This window comes from Orcinus orca, chromosome 15, assembly GCF_937001465.1.
Source record: "Orcinus orca chromosome 15, mOrcOrc1.1, whole genome shotgun sequence".
Classification (NCBI taxonomy): domain Eukaryota; kingdom Metazoa; phylum Chordata; class Mammalia; order Artiodactyla; family Delphinidae; genus Orcinus; species Orcinus orca.
In genome coordinates, this window is record NC_064573.1 from 65,871,358 (window position 1) to 65,892,109 (window position 20,752).

General features: G+C 45.2%; 1 long non-coding RNA gene across 5 annotated transcripts in view; it reads right to left on the minus strand.

Moving 5' to 3' along the window:
- LOC117198118 (uncharacterized) overlaps nt 1-20,744 on the minus strand; it is a 37,377-nt gene extending 16,633 nt beyond the window's left edge. For 4 of the 5 annotated variants that reach the window (XR_007471916.1, XR_004479060.2, XR_004479058.2 and 1 more), the window contains exons 1-3: nt 20,543-20,744; nt 4,349-4,656; nt 357-572 (exon numbers count right to left, since the gene is read on the minus strand). This is a non-coding gene — a long non-coding RNA (uncharacterized LOC117198118). Of the gene's footprint in view, nt 1-356; nt 573-4,348; nt 4,657-5,812; nt 12,052-20,542 lie in introns of those variants that run through there. The other variant, XR_004479061.2, reaches the window with a different exon arrangement.
- Between the last annotated feature and the right edge of the window lie 8 nt (nt 20,745-20,752).

Below are 20,752 nucleotides of genomic sequence, written 5' to 3' on the forward strand. Positions count from 1 at the left end.
GCTTAACAATAATAAGCAAAATAACAATGGTACTAAGCGCCAGGCACCCTTCTAAACACTTTACACTTATAAATCTGTTTACCCTCCAATCTCCCAAAGAGGTACGTGCTGTTATTACAATTAAGCAACTTGCCCCAAACACATGGCTTTGAGTGGTACGGTAAGGATCTGAACCCAGGCCCAGAGCTGCATCTTCATTGCGACCCTGCACTGGGGCATGTCCTTGCCTCTCGACTCCACACTCAGACCCTCCCCTTCTCAGCAAGTCCCACTGGCCCCCAGCCCCGAGCCTTTACCCTGGAACACCCTCCACCTGGAAGGCTCTTCCTTCACAGCCCTGTGCATCTGAGTCTTACCGTTTCCATGGCCTTGTTTGCCTCTGCCCTCCTCCGACCTTCCACGGCGCTGCACCTGCCCCTTCCCCGGGCGGTCACCAGGGGCCCTGTCTCATGGTGGTCTCCAGAGATGGCCAGCGGGTGCAGATCCCAGCACCACCTCTTTCTAACCGGGTGTGCTCTGGCAGGTGCAACTCTTATTCTCGCAGCTGCTGTGAGGATTACACGGGCTGGTACCTGTAAAGCAAATTAGGAAACACTCAGAAAGCTCCCTTTTAGTTTGCCCGCATTATTATCTCCTCCACCAGACTACACCCGCACAAAAATGCACAATAGCAGGGACAGGCAAACTTCTGTAAAGAGTTAGAGGGTGAACATCATCAGCTTTGTGAGCCGTGTGGCCACTGTCACAGCTGTTCCACTCTGCTGTACAGGAGTAGCCAGGCACAGACACAGCTCGGTTCCAACAAACCTTCATTGATGGACACTGAAATTTGAATGTCATATACTTTTTACGTGTTACAAAATATTCTTCGAGTTTTTTCCCAACCATTTAAAAATATAAAGCTCATCGGCTGTACAAAACCAGGTGCAGGCTGGCTCCTGTACAGCCCGAGTCTGCCAACCACCACTCAAGACCAGCTTCTCTTTCTGCTCCTCCGGGCGGGCCTCTCTCTCCTGGCTTCAGAGCTCAGATTTCCCCCAGATTCGGGTCCCAGCCTATGGGACATAAGCTCACGGTTTATGTGAGTAAAATGGATCCGACACCCAGAGCTTGTGATTTCTTGGTCTGCCGATCAATCCATTGATCCCTGCGGAGTGCAATGCCAGGTCCCCCAAACAAGGTCGTTCTAAGGAACTACAGAGCCCACACAAAGGAGAGCCTAGTGCGCCCAGAACAAGAACTGCCTGCCCAGTTTTCTAGTCATTTTGTTTTCATTCATGTGTCTTGGGTTCAGGGGCAGAGGAGGCAGGACAGAGGGAAGAGGGTAGGTGGCGAGCTGGCAGATGTGGGAGTGGGAGAAGTGGGGAATGAGGTCAGTGACTGAGTCCTGTTCTTGTCTGCTCTCGTTCTTCCCGGCTTTCCCCGAAGGTTTGTGCTCAGAGGCACCAGGGGTGAAGTGAGAGCTGCCAGTTTTGGCAGTGAGCTCAGAATTTCAGTTCTCTTGAGGGCCTTGCAGGAGGAAATTCCACAGGCGTGCCCTCTCTTATGTTGAGTGGTGAGGCCAGACTCGCCCTAAAGTTATCCTCAGAGCCCCACCAGTTCCCACCAGTTCCCGTAACCATGCCAGCTGCCCAGCACCTGGCAGCAGGCCTCCAGGACTCCAGTCTTTACACACCCCACCTCTGCCCTTCTCTTTGTGGCCACCGGCCTGACCCTTCTGGGATCCCCCGAGGTGCCTGTTGGACCCTGAGGCTCACTGGGGAGAGCGAGGTGGGCAGAATGTCTATCTGGACCTGCATCTCTCGCTAAACCGTGTGAAAGGAAACGCCAAACATTCATCTAAGAGATGAATCTGTCCTAAGAAAACAAGACTCTTTTGAAGACAAGGCAGTGCGGAGGTAGGCACCTCTGAATAAAGCTCTTTGTATCGCTGTGGATGCCACAACAGGAAAATCACTGACTTTTGCTTCAGGGAAAGCCTGTGGCCTGCACTCAGCCTGGTGCCCCACCCGGGGCCAGTCCACACTGGGCAGAGGCCGAGGCCTGTGGCTCTGAGGACGGACCTGCAAGACTGTCCTCACCTCTCCCTTCTTAAAGGGCATTCGTTCTCTTCTGATTCTCTCCTCTTCCGAATCAGAATCTGTGCCCTGAGCCTGCTGGATGTCCTGGTGTCCACATTGAGAAACACAAACTCCACACGTGGCAGGGCCTGTGTTTATTTTTTTTTACGCTTTTCTCTGGATGATGATAAACTATTTGCTTTTTCATGTCCTTTCCTCCACCTGTAAAGTCCTTAACTCCTGTCTCCCTGAAGAACTCTTATTCATCTTATTCAGCTCAAGTGGCCCCTTGTCTACAAAGTTTTCCCCGCTCCCTCCAGGAGGAGGCAACTTTCATCCTCACATCATTGCTTTGTACCACAAACTGTGCCGGGGCCTCACGTACATCAAGAACTCTGTGGAGTAGGTACTGTTTAATCTCACTGAGGCCTAGAGAGGCCAAGTAATTGCCCATGTCACACAGCTGTGCAGTGGCAGAATTAAGACCCGAATCCTGAACTGTCTGACTGTGGGTCCCAGGGCCCCATCACTGTGTGCCATCTCCTCTGTGCCAGCTCCCTGTTCTGCACATATTACTTTTACATCACGCTTTATGGATCTATCTCCCCATATGAGGCCAGGTTTTGCGGCAAATGGGGTTCGTGCAAAGATAATTCGTCTCTGTATTCCGAAAACCTAGAATAATGCTTGGCACTTAGCAGCTGCTGATTTGACAGATGTTCTGAGTGGGCGACTGTGCCAGGAAGGACTGAATTCCTGCTCTCAAGGAGCTTAAACACACAAAGCAGGACAGGACATGGGACATACACATAAACAAATGTCTGAACCACAAGAGAGAACGAGATATGAGAGGGGAGGGAAAGTAAATGCTATGATGGTTTGGAGAAGGTCTGAGAAGGTGGTGGCATTAGAGCAGGACCCTGGAGCATGCTTAGGACTCGGAGATGTAGGGATGGGTGTGGGGGAAACTGGGGGGGGGTGCTCAGAGAAGGGAAGAGGTGGGCAAGCTTGCTCTTGAAGTCCAAATACCAGCTGACAAAGTGACAAATGCCTTCATGTCATCAAGGGAGAAAAGGGCCATTTCAGACTGTGTAGGAGCTGCTAGAAAAAGTCAGCCAGCAATCAGACAGTGAAGAAGAGCTGGTTGGGGCAGACCATGCTCCAATATCTGAACAAAGACATTTTCCTAAGAGGACTATGCAGCCAGCTTTTTTTTTTTTAATTAATTAATTAATTTTATTTTTGGCTGCGCTGGGTCTTCGTAGCTGCGTGCGGGCTTTCTCTAGTTGTGGCGAGCAGGGGCTACTCTTCATTGCGGTGCATGGGCTCTAGGCACATGGGCTTCAGTAGCTGTGGCTTGCGGGCTCTAGAGCACAGGCTCAGTAGTTGTGGTGCATGGGCTTAGTTGCTCCGTGGCATGTGGGATCTTCCTGGACCAGGACTTGAACCCATGTCCCCCTGCATTGGCAGGTGGATTCTTAACCACCGCGCCACCAGGGAAGTTCCTGCAGCCAGCTTTAAATAACAAATCTTCTCTCATTAAAATAGTAACTCCCCCCCATTTATTCAGCACACGGTTTTTCTGATTCTCGTGACTGTGACTGGGCAGTCGTCCTCATTTCACAGATAAGAAAATCGAGGTTCATATATCTAGCCCAGAATAAAAAGCCTGAGATTTAGAGTCAGCAGATCTTGGCTCCAGGGCTCACTCTTACTTTCCTGTACTGATAGAAGAACTTTTTTGGAAAATAATTTGTTAGAATTTATCAAGAGTCTAAAAATGTTCATATCCTTTAAACCAGTAATTCTACTTGTAAGAAGCTATCTAACAAAGTGATACTAAAGAGCTTACGACACAAAGATGTACATAAAATGTGAAAGCAGCCTAAATAGCTGGTTAATATACAGCCACTTAAAAATGATTACAACAATGTTCAATATCATAGAGGGAAATGTTTATATTAAAAGTGGTTATGAGAAAACAGCAGGTTATGAGAAAATAAAATTGCCTAGGTGGTAACATCTGAAAAATGTTAAAAAGATGCATGGAAAAAGAGTGGAAGAAAATGCACTTGCAACTGGTTTATTGGGGTATCTCATCCTGTATAAATGTGAATCCTTTTTTATATCTTTCAATAGCTGCCCTTAGTAACACCATGTCTAAGCCCTTTTTCTCACTGGGTAGCTTAATGACGGACACCATAGATTCTCAACTACTTTCAGAAATTAGAATAGTCTCCTGGTTTTTCAGATTCATTTAAAATGTTTATACAAATAAAAATACTCACTTAAAAATGTCCAGGTCAAGCTCTCCTTCAAAGCTCTCGGCCTCCACTCCCAGGGAAGCTAGATGTGGCCATGGCCCTGGTGGCCTGAGTGGAGGGTGGCGGAAGGCGGTCTGTCCCTTGTCACATCCCCCCTGCTCCTGTCTGCGGCGGGGCTGTGGACAGGGGCCGGGAGGCCATGGGGAAGTGGCCATCTCTCTGTTGGTTGGCTGCTGCTCTTCAAGACTGACTGGCTGTCGTCTCTCTCTGTGTGGCAGCATCCAAAAATTGGCTCTCTTGTGCAGAACCCTTCTGAATCTCAGCTTTCTTACCTGCAAAATGGAAAGAAAATGCACTCCCTTATGTGGGTGACGTGAAAACAGAGTAAGATAACATGACTGGGAACACTGTCAACTGTAAAGCACAATGTAAATGTCATTAGCTATTATTATTCCTCTGAGGAGCCTATTCTTTGAAACATCTACTGTTATTTGAAGTGGATACCTTTACTCGCAGAACGTAAAAACAGAACTGATGAATTTTCTCTCAGACCTACTGTTCTCCAGCCCCCTCACCTCAGTAAAGGGTAGCACGTACTCCTGGGGATGCAGGCCAGGCCTCTGCAGGCAGCCCGGGCTCTCTCCTCCTCTCACACCCAACATTCACTCCACCTGCAGGCCCTGCTGGCTGTCCATTCAACCGTATCTGCAAGTCAAGCGCTCCTTCACTTCTGCTACTACCCCATCCAGGCCACCTCACCTCTCTCTGTCCTCCAGTTGGTCCCCCTTCCCCACCTTTGCCTCCCCGTGATCAGTCTCAGCAGCCAGAGTGAGTCTTTTTAGACATCAGTTGGTTCATGTTACTCTGGGCTCCATCTGACGGCTTTCTCTCTGACGGTTTTCCATCTAACTCAGAGCGAATCCAAATCCCTCACCGAAGTGTACAAGGCCCCTCATGACCTGGCCCCTGGTTCTCTCTCTCACCCTCCCTCCCTCGCCCGGCTCCAGACACAATGGTCTCCTCACTGTTCCTCTCACAAGCAAGCACGTGCCTGCCTCGGGGCCTCTGCACTTGCTGTCCCCTGCCTCACAGGGCTTGCTGCCTCACTTCAGCAGGGCTGTTCTCCTTGACCACCAAATTTAAAACGACGTACTCCTACCTTATCCCTTTCCCCTGATTCTTTTTCCTTCTTAGTACCTAGCACCCCTGACATACTGTATACTTATATAAGTGTATGGTCTGCCTTCCCCCATTAGAATGCAGTACACTGTCCACCGCTCCATCCCCACCACCCTGCACAGAAATTAATTCCTTCCAAACAGTTCATTATAAGGACTGCTTCATAGTTATACCTGCCCAAGTCCAATGGCAATTTTCATGCCCTGGGGTTCTTCTGGATTGGGTTCCCTTCCTTGTGTATTGGGGAAACGCTATACCCTGAAAGGGAACAAAAGCCTATTTTCCATGTTCAGCTCAGCGTGCAATTACCCTGGCACTTGCGGCTTGGGGGTGGAGAGAAGAAGAGGGGCTCTGCCCTTAGCATCTGACCATCTTCAACCCTCTTCCAGACACCTGCAGCTGGCTGGAGTCAGGCGAGATGCATTCTGCCACAGCCCACTTTCTGGGAAGTTGTGCCGTGGAAAAGACAAATACATGTAAATAACCAAGAAATGTGATGGAAGGGGTTGACAGATGTGGGGAATTTATTATATTTACAGACAGTGGAGGGAGGAGCCCCCACAGAAACATGCACCCAGAGTTCCACAGAGTCATTACTTGTCTTTAGAGCTAGGAGGTGGGGTCATGTATCCCACGTGGGACCATGAACTCTGGGGATGCTCCCATCTACGTTCACCACCCTCCTGGCCTCAATTTTCATGGAGGCTGAGATAAAACTCTGTAGCCCCTCTGCTTGCCTGGTGACCATGTCTGACCCCAGGCTGCTTTGTCTTAAGGGGAGAAGGAGCCCATCTCTATTGTCAGTATAGGCCCCAATCCCCACACAATGACCAGCTCATTTACGGGCCCATGTGGTCTTCCAGTGTTGAGGCCTCAACCCTGCCCTCCTGACTTTGTGGGCAGTGGCCCACCTTCCCTGTCCCTTACCCAGAAAGCTGCCCTTCCCAGAACGGTTCTCAAGCTGCTCTTCTCCTACTGAGACCTGCCTGGACTAGCCCGGGCACTTCACAACAATGTTCTACTTTCCCTTGGCAGAACTTGGCTCTGGCTCCAATCTTACGCCACCAGAGGCACCTGTATGCAGCTGCCCAGGAGTGGCCAGCAGGGGGAGCCAGGAAAATCCAATCCAGACTCTGCAGCTGGACAGAAGCAGTGGCGAGGCTCAGGTAAGTTCCTCCTCATTTAAGATACACAGAACCAAGTGCACTGTTAAAACAGCTGAGTGTGAGGTTCAGGTGAGTGGAAAGCCAAACAGAATACATCCAGTCAGTCATCAACAACTCGTTATTAAGCACCTTCTACCTGCCAGCCTAGACCCTCATATAGAGAAATTCTTAGCCTCCAACGTAAGGGTTGATGACCTGGGAGAGCTGATGAGAGGAGGTCCAGGCACTGGGAACACAGGGAAGAGGCATGACAGGTTCCCAGGACACCGGGAGTGGGAGGCACAAAAGAACAGAGTTTGAGGCCAAAAAATTCCTGTGATTCTGCCAGTACAACAACACTGCCAGAGAGAGAACGACCGGCCCAATGAAGCTGCTAAAACCAATCTAAATGAGAGCTCACATCCTAACATCTGAGGGAAACCACTTCAAGAGTAAGTAGAAACTGAAAACTTGATCAATATACTAATTTTGGTTCAAAATAATCCAGTGGGGAGAGGGAGCGAAAGGGGGTAGAGATGAAACACGATTGGCCATATATTGATAATTCCACAAGCTGGGTGACAGGTACCTGGTAATTCATTACATTATCCTCTCGACTTTTGCATCTGTTTGAAAATTCCCATAGGAAAAGTTTATATATACCAACAAGTTGGTCAATAACCACTAGAGCCAAGTTTCACAGAAGATACCCTGTTTGTTATGGGAGAAAACTGGGCATCTCTGCTCATCCAAAATCCCTAAAGAGCTCAGGACACCCTGAAGCTGTGAACTTTCTCTCCTGCCCCTCCTCTCACAGGTCTGCTGCCAGAGCCAATGATCTTGATCTGTTAAGGAGCAGCACAATGCGTGCAAGTCATTTCACTGGGTCTCCTTACCTGGTTATTCACAAGAGCAGGGAAGAAGAAACTCAAGACCTCCCCTGGGGAAACTACTGAAATGTAAATTCTATCTTCTGTTGCCCAATAGGAAAGGAGTGTTTGGTTAGGATGACAAGACGAGAATCCATGGGAGTGAGGGATGAATTCTGTTCCTAGTAGCACTGTGTGGTCACTGGGCAACCTGAACAAGTCCCATTCTCTCTGGGAGCTCCTCCTTTCTAAAGACAGGGACATATTGCATATGGAAACAGCACTTGTAGGTGCTTGTTTTGGCAGCACGAGAGAAGTTCAAAAGATAGTTTTTTCCCATGTGTCTCCTCAGCAGTATGACAACTCAGGGATAGTAATTTACAAAAAAGTATACAGCAGATCCTAAGGCTGGTGCCACTCCTGACCTCTGGAGAGCTCTGGTTCAAGAAAGAGGTCAGAAATTCAATTCACAACTGGCAGGAAGTACTGGGTCTGGGCTGAGGCAGGTGGGAGTGGTCCTCCAAGTTTCTGGGAGCATGAATTAAAAAACTCAGCCAGCATTCCCTGACATCCAGCGGGTGAGGCTTGATAGCTAATGAGCCTGGGTCCAGAAAAAACAGTGCAAACAAGGCTATCTAAAAGAGTAAAAACCAACTCAGAAAACAGCGTGACATAAGAGTTTGACAAAAGCAAGCACAGCACAGTAAGGCAATAAAACAAACACTTCATAATTATTTTAAATGACAAGGGTACTAATTATATAAATGATCCACACAAAAGTACATGCTCCAAAAAAAAAAAAAGGAAAATACAAAATACTAATCACAATACACAAATGTACTACATATCAGAAGCACATCTAGGGTAATAAAAGTAGAGCATTCACAAAGTTATATTAATAAAAATAATATGGTGCTGGCATAATGATAAACATATATATCACTGGAACAGAATTAAGAGTCCAGAAATAAATTCATACATCTATGGTCATTTGATTTTTGACAGGGGTACCAAGACCATTCAGTGGGGAAAGGATACTCTTTCAACAAATGGTGCTGGGACAGCTAGATATACACATGCAAAATATAACACCAAAAAAAAAAAAACCCCCACAAAATATAACACCAAAAGCACAAGCAACCAAAGAAAAAACAGATTAACTAGACTTCATCAAAATCAAAAACTTTCGTGCATCAAAGGACTATCAGGAATGTGAAAACACAACTCACAGATGGGAAGAAAATATCTCATATACCTGATAAAAGTCTATTATCCAGAATATATAAAGAACTATTACAATACAAACAAACCAATTAAAAAATGGGCAAAGGACTGCAATAAACGTTTCTCCAAAGAAGGTAAACAAATAGCCAAAAAGCACATGAAAAGATGTTCAACATCTTTTCATTAGTCATTAGGAAAATGCAAATCAAAACCACAATGAGATATCACTTTCCCCCACTAGAATGGCAATAATTTTAAAAAGGGGAGGGGGGATAACAAGTGTTAGCAAGGATGTGGAGAAGTTGGAACTCGTGTTGCTGGTGGGATGCAGAGGTGCAGCCACTGTGGAAACAGTCTGATAGGTTCCTCAAATGGTTAAACTCAGAGTTAACCACAATTCCACTCCCAGGTATACACTCCCAAAGAACTTAAAACAGGTATCAAACAAAAACCTGCACATGAATGTTCATAGCAGCATTATCCATAACAGCCAAAAGGTGGAAACGACCCAAATGTCCACCAACTGACGAATGGATAAACAGAATGTGGTATAACCATGCAAAATGAGGTTATTCAGCCGTAAAAAGCAATGAAATACTGGTACACTCTACAACATAGATGAATCTCGAAAACATTATGCCTAGTAAAAGAAGCCGGAAACAAAAGGTCAAACTTAGTGTGATTGATATGAAATGCCCAGAATAGGCAAATCCACAGAGATAGAAAGTAGAGCAGGGGTTGCCGGAGGATGAGGACCAGGGAGGATGGGGGGTGGGGTGGGTGACTGCTAGCAGGTAGTAGGCTTCTTTTTGGAGTGATGAAGATGTTCTGGAATTAGAGAGAGGTGTACAACCTTGTGAACACACTAAAAACTGCCGAATTGTACACTGTAAAATGGTGAATTTTATGGTACCTGAATTATAGTTCAATTAAAAAAGTAGAGCATTTTTTTTGTTAAATTTACTTAATTTCATTATTAAGTTTTGTTTTTAAATGTGTCTGTCTTGGGGCTTCCCAGGTGGTGCAGTGGTTGAGAGTCCGCCTGCCGATGCAGGGGACACGAGTTTGTGCCCCGGTCCCGGAAGATCCCACATGCTGCGGAGCGGCTGCGCCCGTGAGCCATGGCCGCTGAGCCTGCGCGTCCGGAGCCTGTGCTCTACAATGGGAGAGGCCACAACAGTGAGATGCCCACATACCGCAAAAAAAAAAAAAAAAAAAAAAAAAAAAGTGTCTGTCTTGATGGCGCAGGACATACTGACATCTGAAGGCTTGTGTACCCCGCTCTGCAATGTATTCGCCACCATCAGTTCCTACCTCATCCTCAATCTCCAGCTGCAAACCGATCCTCTAGCCGTTACCTGAACACAGACTGCCAAGCTCTTCCAGGCTCCAGCACCTGTACTCATGCTATTCCTTCTGCCTGGAAACTTGTTCCCTCCGTCCACCTCATTCAATCCCATCTTGTCTTTCTTTTTTTTTCAAAAGAAAAAAAAAATTTTTTTTTTTGGCCGCACTGAGCAGCTTGCGGGATCCTAGTTCCCTGACCAGGGATAGAACCCGAGCCCCTGGCGGTGACAGCGCCAAGTCCTAACCACTGGACTGCCAGGGAACTCTCCCATCTTGTCTTTCAATACCAAACACAAACATTACTGGCACCTTGAAGCTCCTCTGACTTCGCCCTGCCCCAGCTCGGAAGATGTTCCTTTCTCTGTACATTCCTCTACAGTGGCATTTCTTATATTATATTGTAATGGTTTGGTCCCATGTTAGTCCTCTTCTCCACCCCAGACTAGGACCCCAAGGAGGCACAAATTTCCTCTTCCATCTTGAGCACCAGTGTAGTGTACCATCCCTATCTTACAGATGAGTAGACAGGTTCAGAAAGGTTGAGTAATTTCCCCAAGATCATTAGACTTGTTAAAGGATGGAGTTGAGGAGCTGAGATCAGAACTGGGCCGTCTCAGATCCAGGGTTCTCCCTATCAGCACAGTGAGGTGGTTATTAGCAAAGGCTATGGGATCAGACTGCCTGGGTACATAGCCTGGCTCTTCCACTTATCTTTGTGGCTTTAGGCAAGTTACCTAACCTCTTTATGATTGTTTCTTCATTTATAAAACGAGGATAATAGTCCTACACACAGGATTTTTATGAAGAAAAGATGAAATAGTATATATAAAAGCACTTAGAACACTATTTGGCACATACTAAAGTGCTCAATAATGTGAGTTATGATGTTTATTACTGTCCCACATCGACCTACTGTTTGGTAAACACTGGATGGCTGTGCATCATTCTATGTAGAGATTTCTGGGTTATCCGTCCCACTGCCAAGTCAGGAATCCAGAGAGGGGATGTTAAAGCTCCAACAAGTAAATATACTACAGTGATAATACTTTGATCTTTTTAAGGCTCTTTGGGTTGACCATGGCCAAAAAATGGAGAGGAAACCAAGTATTTTCTACCCCATTCCTAGATAATTTGGAATTTCTTAAGCCACCCAGCATAACCAGAGAAAAATCAGAGGCTCGGCTGGGCTTCAGCTTCTAATCCAAGATGGTGGCAGTAACAACAATAATATTAATGATAATAGCTCTTAATACATATGAAGCATTCTTCTAAATGCTTTACATATATTAACAACGTCATGTTTATTGGAGCAGATTTTCCTACTATAGCCAAGAGAGAAGAAAGTCAGAGTAAAAAGCAGAGTAAAATGGCTGATGGCAGAACCACTCTGGGAATGGGAAGATTTCTCATAAATCTGATGACCTGTGAAGGTGACAAAAGGCCTCTCAGTGTTGAAAGGGACAAGCTCCTAAAAAGTGGAAATGCCCCTCCACTGCCTGGGCAGCAACAGCCTGGCTGCAACTGGGTGGAATTTCTACTTCTAATATCAGGACAATAAGGAAGCTGCTGCCAATACTGCATAAAACTCAAGAACATTAAGCGGTGATGGCTGAGTTCCAGCTGAGCCATTAAGGTAAATGTAGAAGAAAGTGCCAGGTAGAAATATCACTGGAAACTCACAGAACACATTGAGTGTTTGAAGCTGGTACTTAACCTCCTATCGTTGAAGTCAGGGTCTTGCCATGATGGGGCCAAACCGAGTCCACTTATGACTCCCCCCTAACACGCACGTTTCTGTTATCCGGGCTTCACAGTAGTAAGATGTTCATTCCCCTCATCCTTGTGTTTCCTTCCAGCCACAGACACTCTATGATCGTGTTTGGGATTTTTTCTTCTTCTTGGTTCATTTTACTGTAAGAGTCTGAAGATTATATATCACAACTTTTTTTTTTTAATATTTCCGGACATAAAAATTCTTTAAAGGATATTTCTTAAGAGGAGATGGGATAGAGTTACCTGTGGGAAAAGGTGGGTGAAGAGAACAGTGCGTATGATGGTGTAGAATGGGAGAGGGAAAGGAGGGAACTGAGGGTAAAAGGAAGAGCGGCCCCTGACACAGAAGCTGCTCAACAACTGTTTGCTGACTGAGAGAATGAACAGCAACAGTGGAGTGAAATACCAGGATTCAAATTGTTCCACCTCTTGAATTTTTTTTTTTTTTTTTTGCGGTACGCGGGCCTCTCACCGCTGTGGCCTCTGGTTGCGGAGCACAGGCTCTGGACACACAGGCTCAGCGGCCATGGCTCACGGGCCCAGCCACTCTGTGGCATGTGGGATCTTCCCGGACCGGGGCACGAACCCGTGTCCCCTGCATCGGCAGGCGGACTCTCAACCACTGCGCCACCAGGGAAGCCCTGAAGTTTTTTTTAAATGTAGTATCTTCATTTTGTTTTTTTAAAAAAATATTTATTTATTTATTTGGCTGCACTGGGGCTTATTAGATCACTCCCTAACACCATACACAAAAATAAGCTCAAAATGGATTAAAGATCTAAATGTAAGGCCAGAAACTATCAAACTCTTAGAGGAAAACATAAGCAGAACACTCTATGACATAAATCACAGCAAGATCCTTTTTGACCCACCTTCTAGAGAAATGGAGATAAAAACAAAAATAAACAAATGGGACCTAATGAAACTTCAAAGCTTCCGCACAGCAAAGGAAACCATAAACAAGACCAAAAGACAACCATCAGAATGGGAGAAAATATTTGCAAATGAAGCAACTGACAAAGGATTAATCTCCAAAATTTACAACCAGCTCATGCAGCTCGATAACACAAGAACAAACAACCCAATCCAAAAATGGGCAGAAGATCTAAACAGACATTTCTCCATAGAAGATACACAGATTGCCAACAAACACATGAAAGAATGCTCAACATCATTAATCATTAGAGAAATGCAAATCAAAACTACAATGAGATATCATCTCACACCAGTCAGAATGGCCATCATCAAAAAATCTAGAAACAATAAATGCTGGAGAGGGTGTGGAGAAAAGGGAACACTCTTGCACTGCTGGTGGGAATGTAAATTGGTACAGCCACTATGGAGAACAGTATGGAGGTTCCTTAAAAAACTACAAATAGAACTACCATATGACCCAGCAATCCCACTACTGGGCATATACCCTGAGAAAACCATAATTCAGAAAGAGTCATGTACCAAAGTGTTCATTGCAGCTCTATTTACAATAGCCAGGAGATGGAGACAACCTAAGTGCCCATCATCGGATGAATGGATAAAGAAGATGTGGCACATATATACAATGGAATATTACTCAGCCATAAAAAGAAACGAAATTGAGCTATTTGTAATGAGGTGGATGGACCTAGAGTCTGTCATACAGAGTGAAGTAAGTCAGAAAGAGAAAGACAAATACCGTATGCTAACACATATATATGGAATTTAAGAAAAAAAAAATGTCATGAAGAACCTAGGGATAAGACAGGAATAAAGATACAGACCTACTAGAGAATGGACTTGAGGATATGGGGAGGGGGAAGGGTAAGCTGTGACAAAGAGAGAGAGTGGCATGGACATATATACACTACCAAACGTAAAATAGATAGCTGGTGGGAAGCAGTCGCATAGCACAGGGAGATCAGCTTGGTGCTTTGTGACCACCTAGAGGGGTGGGATAGGGAAGGTGGGAGGGAGGGAGGCACAAGAGGGAAGAGATATGGGAACATATGTATATGTATAACTGATTCACTTTGTTATAAAGCAGAAACTAGCACACCATTGTAAGGCAATTATACTCCAATAAAGATGTAAAAAAAAAAATTTATTTATTTGGCTGCACCGGGGCTTAACTGCGGCATGCGTGATCTTTAGTTGCAGCATGCGGGATCCAGTTCCCTGACCAGAAAGCAAACCTGGGCCCTCTGCATCGGGAGCGTGGAGTCTTAGCCACTGGACCACCAGGGAAGTGCCCCACCTTTTGAATTTTGATATTTTCCCAGCTACCTTGTTATTCCCACATCCAGGATAGACTTAACAGATAAACACCTGATTTACATATTGTAATGCTAACTACAATCACATATAAATTAAAAGTAATTCATGGCAAACACCACGATCAGGGCTTGGCACACCTGAAATACACAGATGAATGTTATTACATTTTGAAGACACAGCAAAGATTACGGCAAAAGCGCTGCCTCCCTAAAGTCAGCCCACAGAGCCCATCACTCCATATGACTGCCTAGACTATGCCTAGCAACTGGCCAAGGTCAATGGCTCCAGCTCCAAACCCAGGCCTTTCCTTTCCTGCTCCCTCTCCCTGACAGCTTACAGCTTCTGGGCTCCACCTCTGACCTCCCCTGTTTACGGCGAATGCTCTTGATAAGCTCTGAAGTCTGGATTTAAGGACTTTCCTTACCTCCAGCACCTGGCCTCATGGAGTTCACAAACCCTCACCATGCTCATGAATTCTAAGGCTGCACCCAAAGCTCCTTTGTGCCTTCTTGCCAGCCTGCCTTTGTTCTAGTAGCTTCCTAGCTCATCCCCCCTCACCTGGGTCCTACTCAGGTTTTCCTGTCTAGTTGGCCAACACGGGTCCCATATCAAACTGCTTGCTGGGCACTTCCACACGCACCCCTTGCCCCCATGTCAAATTCAAAACCACAGAGGCCAGGCCCATGACACAGGACCACCAGGGAAGTCCCCAATGTATTCTTTTTAGCTCTTCTCTTACTTGACCCTTCTGGCAGCGTTTAGCGATGTGGGCCCCTCCCTCCTTCCTGAAACAGCTTCACGAACCCACACTCTCCTGGTTGCCAGTTACGCACCTTTGGCCACATTTTCTCAGCCTTCCCCCACCCTGCTTTTCTTCCGGCTCCTGATCTCAGCGAGTGGCACCACCACCTGACGAGCTCCCACACCAAAGCCAGCCTCCTTAGGTCTTCCTGCTTGTTCCTGACACCCCCTCGGTCACAGAGTCCTGCTCATTCTTCTTCATCAATGCGTTGCCTCTCCTCAGCCTCACTGCCTACATTTACGGAGCACAGACTATGAGCTGGACAGGTGTGTTCTAAGTGTTTTAATCCTCACAACAAGGCTCTAAGGTAAATTTTATTATCATCTCCAATTTCAGATTAGGAAACAGAGACACAGGGTGGTTAAGTAACTTGCATGAGGTCACACAGCTACTAAGTGGCAGAGCAGGATTCAAACCCAGGTGACCTGACCTAATTCTGGATCCAGGCCCACTGTTTTCTCACCTAGATCACTGCAGCTGTCTCCTTGCGGTCTTCTGGCTCTGACTTGGCTTCCTCTAATCCTCCACACTGTGGCCTGACTCAACTCACTAAGACAACAGTCTGACTCTTTACTAGATCTGCATGGCCTTCAGAATAAGTCCACATTCAGGGACCTCCGTAACCTGGTCAGCAAGTGTTTCCCTCTTTGGCTTCATGCGTTTGTTTCTTGGCCTCACTTTAATCACCACCCTGAAAGCTCCACTAGCCACGGTGACAGCCTCCACTGCCAAGCTTCTGCACATCGTCTGATCTGCCAAGAACACTAACTCCGGACTTCCCTGGCGGTGCAGTGGTTAAGAATCCACCTGCCAAGGCAGGGAACACGGGTTTGATCCCTGGTCCGGGAAGATCCCACATGATGCGGAGCAACTAAGCCCGTGCGCCACAACTACTGAGCCAGTGCTCTAAAGCCCACGTGCTGCAACTACTGAAGCCCGTGTACCTAGAGCCCGTGCTCTGCAACAATAAAAGCCACTGCAATGAGAAGCCCGCACACCGCAACAAAGAGTAGCCCCTGCTCGCCACAACTAGAAAAAGCCTGAGTGCAGCAACGAAGACCCAACGCAGCCAAAAAAAAAAAAAAAAAGGACACTTAACTCTTTGCCCTTCAGATTTTACTTTTTCTGATAATCCTTTTCTGACCTCCTGAAACTAGGCCATATGCCCCTCCTGCGAGCCCCTGTAGCCCCCAATGGTAATCCCTACTGTAGCATTGATTTCTCTGCGTTGTTTTTCCTGTCCACTGGTACCTGCTCTATCACAAGACTGTGAACTTCTCAAGAACAAGGACCTGGTTAGGGTCACTGTTGTATCCTCAGTACTCGGCTTAGTGCCTGCCTGTGTACAGCATTTAATAAATAATCAGTGAATCAATAAACCTTTATTGTTTGTGTCATACTCTTTAATACCTACTTATAAATGCCCTATATTGCTTTTATTTTCATATGTGTTAGCCTGATCTTTATAACCAGATTGCAAGTTTCTGGAAGATAGCAAATGTGCTCAGTACTTCTAAGTCAGAGGTTACTGACACAAAAACTGACACATTATTAAAAACTAACAATTATTCAGGGCTCAATGAATGTCAACAATCCAAAGATGTAGGTACTATTTTTCTCTCTCTCTCACCCTCCATATGAGGAAACTGAGTCAGGGAGTTTAGCAGCTTCCCTAAGATGACACAGCTAGTAAGCGACAGAGCTGGGATTTGAATCCTGACATTTGTGCCTGTATTCTCAACCCCTATAATCAGAGGCTGAGGAAACTTGGAATTACCGATGTTAAGTAATTTACCCAAGGTCATACTGTAGTGCTGGGACTGGGACCCAGGTCTTCCCAAAGCCTGCACTCTTAATTACACTGCTTCTTTTGCTTAAATAATCGTGCTAAAGCTCATACTGGGTGTTGATAAATTTTGAAAGCTGCAGATCCAGTTTACTGAGATTGGAGAATATTAAATTCCCTTCCAAAAGAAGCATAATTGTAGCTTACCGAGTTAATTTACCTTAAACATCGCCAGCCTAGTCTTACCAGCCAATTAAGTTTATGGTCTCTACTTCTCTCCCTTCAACGCTGAAGGCTGTTTTCCTCAATATGAAAGCCTTGTTTTCTAAGACTGGCCTCTAACTCAAAATCAGCTCTCATTCAGGAATTTACTCTTCCCTTTATTTCCCAAAACCAGTGATGTGATTGATGTTCCCAAGTTCCCTGCTCTCGTGGCCCCTCATCTCCCCAACATGGAATGTCTTGTTTCTGAAAGTAGCCTGTGATCCACAAGCCTTCTTGGCTGTTTTATTGTTTACCCTTAAAAAATTACTATTCTCTGTCAGCTTAGACTCTTTTCCTCACATACTCTGCTTTTTCCCTTTATTGCAAACATTTATTAACACTTAACTATGTACTAATATGGACATAATCTAACTCACTGGAGGCCATACTTTAGAAACGGCCTTGAAGTTTAGTTCTTTTGACTGGACTATGATTTCCTTAACAAACTTCATAAAACCATCTCCTGCTCAGTTTGCAATTGTACACCCAAATATCTCTCAGCAAAATCTCAGTGGCCACTTCCACAGCACATAATATGGAGAGAATATCGGGAGTCAACTCATTAGACCTTACCACGAAGAATTTTTTACCAACACCTTGGCCCTTTTGCTGACAAAAGGATTCTTAAGCCTTTTGACAGCGTTATGGCTTCCTTAGAGCTCTTCTACGTTCAAAATGAACTGTCCAGCTTTCTTGGGAAATGCTCTGGAGGCTCTTTCCTGAATTAACTGTACAGCTTTGTCTCTCTGGATTAAGCACTGATTTAATATGAAACCAACAGTTAAACCTCTCTGAAATAGTAAAATATGATTATATTTCACAATGTTGTCTTCAGGATATAAACAATCCAAAGTGACTATTTGGGTAGTGCTGTATCACATTATTATTGTAGTAATATTTTCAGAAGAAATCTGAAGTTTAGAATAACTATAGGCCATAAAATATGGACATATTGCACTAACACATGAAGCAAAGTTCAAATTTGTATTCTAAGGAAAAGACCAAAACATCACCAATGATGATGACAGGCACATCTCTGAACTTGATCTGATTTCCTTGAGGAAGGAAGGTACTGAACCGGTTATAACAGAATATGCCTTTGAAGGATTGAGCAACAAGTCCGTCATTCTCGAAAAAAATCAAATCATCCTGATAAATGTCTTAGTTATAAGGGAGAAAAAGCAGAGATGACTAGGCTGATAAAAATCTCCTCTGGCCTGTCTTATATCTCTTCCAGGCAGTGCTGTTCCTCAAAAGACACACGGCACAAAATTTGGTTTTGCTGTTATATCAAAGTGTGTAAGTTAGGGAAGATAGCAGTTTTTTAAACAGAAAAATTAGATGATAACAGCAACAGGTAAAGAAGCTTTGGGCTTCTGAGGAGGAAGTCCTGGCACCCCTACATAGGCACAGTAGATAAACTGAAAACGGTACAAGTGCTGGTCTGAGTACAGCCTGTCTCTACTGTAATCAGAAGGAAGAGTATTACAATCCAGCAGAAGTAGCCGTTCAAAGTCTAAAGAGGAGCATTTCATCAGACAATAATTGAGCACTCACTGCATACAAAGGCAACAGATTAGGTGCTGAGGGATCCAAAGAACCCCCTGCTTCTCTGAAATTAGAACTGTATTCTCATTTTCTCAAGCCAATGTATTTTATGTAATGAAACAAAATAGGCATCATAGATCTCTTGCAGTGGTGTAAGAGTATTCAGGACCTGCAAGGAAAACTGTGCAAAGAACCTTCCCCTTCAGTCTTTTCCTTGTAGAAATATCCTACTGGTTCCCTGAAAATAGTGTAAGCTTTCTTTAGCAAGTGAAATACCACCCTGTTACTCTCTCCCTCTTACCCTGTTTCACTTTTTTTCATAACACTTAAGACCGCTTGACATTTTATAGATTTGTCATCTGTCTTTCTCAACTAGAATGTAAGCTTCATGAAGGCAGAGATTTCAAAATATTTTGTTCGCAGATATATTCTCAGTATCTCAGTATCCAGAACTATATCTAGGGCTTCCCTGGTGGTGCAGTGGTTAAGAATCCGCTTGCCAGTGCAGGGGACATGGGTTCGAGTCCTGGTCCGGGAAGATCCCACATGCTGCGGAGCAACTAAGCCCATGCGCCACAACTACTGAGCCTGCGCTCTAGAGCCTGCGAGCCACAACTACTAAGACTGAATGCTACAACTACTGAAGCCCGTGCGCCTAGAGCCCGTGCTCCGCAACGAGAAGCCACCACAATGAGAAGGCCGCGTACCACAACAGAGTAGCCCCCACTCGCACAACTAGAGAAAGCCCACACACAGCAACGAAGACCCAATGCAGCCAAAAATAAATAAATAAAATAAATTAAAAGAAAAAAAAAAGAACTATATCTAGCATGTAGTTGTAGGAGGTTCTTAAAATTTTTGTAAAATTAATAAAAGCATTAAAAAGACACCTGAATATTATGTTAGAATTATTAAGTTATAAAATTTTGGCGTATCTGTGTATATATGTGTGGGTGTGAGAGTAAATTTACAGACTCCATATGGTGTGATTCCCAGTGGACACCAAGTCAGGAGTCAGAGGATCACAAGCTTGTGTGGGGAGTTAGGAGAGTGATTGCAAAAACAAAGCAACATGTCTTATTTAATGGATGGAAGGAATCAAACATTGTCAGCAAACGTCTCCAAAGAGTAAACTAAATGTATCTTTCTGTCCTTTCCATGTCTGAAATCTGAGTGTAGTGAATCCAAATTCACTTCAGATTAGTTGGTTTGACATTAGCTTTCTTCCTTGAGAAAACTTTTGACATTTATGTAGTAAAGTTTTCTTCTTTTCCCTCCTCCCTAAATTACTGCCTGCAAGATGCAAGCCGTCAGATCCAAACAGTATCCCATTTCTATTTTGAGATTTGCCTGAGTCACAAGGTAATCTTGGCAAATCACTCTGCTCTATCTCTTAGTTTACTGAGGCTGCCTGGGAACTGGAGCTGTCAGCCAAACAGGAAGAGAGCTGTGTTGCCTAACTCCAGAAGGTCTCAGTCCTATGGATGTGGTGAGGTTTAATGATGGATATAAACGGCTGCAGATGGAATTCCCACAGGGTGGGGGTGGTGGCGGGGGGAAGGCAAACATTTTACTTCCTCTATAGGAACTCAGGGCTGGTAGAAAGGCCAGACTATTAAATATAGCTGAGCAGATATCTCAATGTGTCTGCAAGACATGTGTTTCCAACTGAAGAGACCCCTTCTGTATTCCTACTTATTCCTACTATATATGACACCCCAAACCCCAAATATAAGCAAAGGTATGTGACTGATCTGACCCTGGCAAAGTTACACTGTTTAAAAAAAAAAGAGTCAGTGTTTATAAACACGTATAAACTACAAAGGCCCTTTTTCAAGAATGGGTATAAAGAGCTGCTTCCACCTGGATGCTCTGATTTGTGCCCCATCCACGGTCTCAAGTTCCTCCTGGTTGTGTAGCTAGCATGTTCTCCCTAAGTGGTTCTGCCTTAGTCACTGTGATTCTAAACTCCCTGCCCCCACCCCCACCCCCAGTGATGCCTCTTGACAAAATTATTCTTTCTGTACTCACACAAATGGAAACAGAAGAGATGAAAGGCCCCGGGGATGCAGACAGTGCAGGTCTCAAGCTGAACCACTGCTAAGCACAACCTGAACTTTTCTGCCTCTCTTCGCTTGGCTGAGTTCCTCTCCTGACTCAGGGTAGAGTGATGAGCCTGGCATAGGAGGCTTAGGACCCAGGGGGCGCCTTTCAGCCGAGAGAAAAAAAAAAAAAAACAAA